The following is a 2,899-nucleotide window of genomic DNA, read 5'->3' on the forward strand; positions in this document are numbered from 1 at the left end:
CACGTGGGAATGTTGTGGGCAGCACTCAAGGAAAGATAAATTCTCCCATCTCTTCTTTGAGGCCAAACTTGGTCTCTATATTTTCACAGCATTTTTGTTTTGATTTGTCATTGCTGTTTTATGGCATTGCACACGCCGTTTTCTTGGTTCTACTCATTGACTCTGCATGCATTCATACAAATCTTCCTATGTTTTTCGGTATCCTTCCTATTCATTATTCTTTACAGTTATATTCATGAGTTATAATTTGTTTAGTCTTTTCCCAGTTGACGGGCATCTCCTTTGTTTCTGATAAAAATTATATTTGATCATTCAATCAGAGAGGTACAAATCTAGTGTTCTCTTCAAGGCTCAAGGAGAAAACTAGTATAGCCTTAAGCTAGTGTAGACATCTTTCCTTATTATTTCTACCACACCAAACCAATGTTTGTTAATAAAAAGAATGCTAGATTTGGAGTCAGAGGACCTGAATTTGAATCCTACTTCTAGGGGGAAGCTAGGTGGCACAAAGGATAAAGCACTAGCCCCGGATTCAGGAGGACCTGAGTTCAAATCTGGCTTCAGACATTTGACACTTACTAGCTGTGTGACCCTGGACAAGTCACTTAACCCTCATTGCCCTGAAAAAGAAAAAAAATCCCTAAAGAATCCTACTTCTATATCTTCTATTGTGTGTGTGTGTGTGTGTGAAGCATTTAAGCTCTATGAGTCACAGACAATTCTAAAACTATTTCCTTTTCTGTGTGTGGTGGGGGATGGAGTGTAGAGATGTAATTTCATCTTCATAGGAAACTTCAGCTTCCTGTCTTAGTTAACGGAGGGCACTGAGTGATTAAGACCATGTATGTGTCAAAAGTAGGACTTGAACCACTTTTCAAGTAAGTTAAATGTTTGCTGACTAAGGTGCTTTCTGGTTTCTTTTCTTCTCCTTGTAGCAATTAATTTACATTGGTTTAACTTCTGAATGAAATGTTTATAATCAGTCTCAATGTCAATTGTCCATTTCCCATTTTTGATGCACAACACCTTCTTTAAATAATTCGGGGTTCAATCTTCTTAATTTTATGCCATATCTTTTTCTCATTACTTTTCTGTTTTCCTGGTGTTTAATGAAATCTTTTTCACATTTTAATTTTCTTTATTATTCAAAACACATATCCTTTTTATTTACTTTTTTGACTCTGTGCCTGTGCCTTCAACACCTTCACAACAATTTTCTTCTCCTCAATTAGGAAAGCACGCTTGATCCTGTCATGGGCACATTTAGCACACATGGAGCCACCATAAGCCCTGCTGACATGCTTTTTGGTCTTTGATAGCCTCATAAGAACTTTAGGTCTCACTGCATGAACACCTTGAAGTCTTCCTGGGTACACACCACAGGCTGATTTTGGTGCTTTTCCAACTTTCTTAGAATAAAGGTAAACAATTCTGTTACCTGGGGTTCATGACAGCTCGATTTTGTTGGAAGCTATATTGTAGGACAACCTACAGTGATATGTCAGACGCTGAACCATTTTAAATGTCTGTCAGGTCTGTCACCAGAAGAGGGAAGAGAGCTTTTTAATGAAATCTGATCTTAACTCTGTTGAATCAGTGATCTGACTACACAGCCAAATGACTTGGGCACTGTGATATTAATACCACCATATCTATGATGTTTAAATGTACTCAGTTTCCTTCTTTGTGATGCTATTTAGTATTCACCATGTCCAATGCATGTCGATCCTTTTTTGGGGAGGAAATATTCATAAGGACTTGAGGATCTGCTATAATCTATCAGCCTTTAGCTTCATTTCTTTCTTCAGAACCATATTTTCCCATGTATTTCTACCCATCCTTACCTTTTCCAACTTTTGCAAAGTCACCAAATATCAGAGTGTTTGTTAATGTGATTCAACGGGTTTTATCTAGTTCTCCATAGAATTTCTCTACCATTTTATCCTCAGTCATTAGTCTGTAAGCTGAAATTATTTTCATGGTCGTCTTTTTGCAAATATCTATCCTTAGTCCTGTAACATGTGACCATGTGTACAATGAAATACTATTTCTTCTTTGGGATTCACAGTAAAACCCATTTTGACAATTATTTTTTAACTAATTTCCTTCTTCCTTCTGATTTCACTAATAGCAAGAAGATTAAGAGTGATATGGTCCAGCTCCTTCAACAATATGTCTACTACCTGTTCATTGGACTGGGAGCTCTTATTTAGAGTACCAACAGTCAAATAAAAACTTGTTGATGGTCTAATAACTGTGTAATTCCTAACACTATCTGCCCATTCTCATAGTAGAACCTGAATGGGGCCACACAAAACTGAAAGCTGATTTAAAAAAAAAATTCTGTTTTGTGGGTTGCCATGGCAATGTTTCATCACCAGGCACCTCACCTCCTGGTGATGTGTCTCTCTGTGATTAGCTAAGCTGGTACGTGGTAAAACCTGCCAGAGCTTGTCCTCTGTTGGCATCTCTTTCAAGAACCCAGGGTCACAATGAGGTCTCAAAGTAGGATTTAAGAGGAGGATTAAATTATAATCATTTGGAATACCATGCCTGGCATTATGAATGATGGGGCTGCAGCGACTCAGCTGTACTGTATTAGGGTTAGAAGCTTATGGCATTAAGAGCTGGAAGGAGACTAGAGATCATCCAGTCCAATGCCCTCATTTTACAGATTTGGAAACAGAGGCACAGAGAGAGGTGAAAGTGATGCCACAGAATGTTAAATCTAGACGAGACCTCGGAGACCACCTATTCCAGGGGTTCTTAAGTTTTCTGAGTGCCATGGACACCTCTGGCAATCAAGTGAAGCCTTTGGAGCCCTTCTCAGAATAATGTGGGTTTTTTAAAAAATTAATAATTGAAGGAAATGATCTATTTCAGTTAGAGATTAATAAAA

General features: G+C 37.9%; 1 pseudogene; it reads right to left on the reverse strand.

Moving 5' to 3' along the window:
* Window positions 1-1,163: 1,163 nt before the first annotated feature.
* Window positions 1,164-1,517, reverse strand: LOC122751021 (annotated as a pseudogene).
* Between the last annotated feature and the right edge of the window lie 1,382 nt (window positions 1,518-2,899).

This window comes from Dromiciops gliroides, chromosome 3 (assembly GCF_019393635.1).
Source record: "Dromiciops gliroides isolate mDroGli1 chromosome 3, mDroGli1.pri, whole genome shotgun sequence".
NCBI lineage: Eukaryota > Metazoa > Chordata > Mammalia > Microbiotheria > Microbiotheriidae > Dromiciops > Dromiciops gliroides.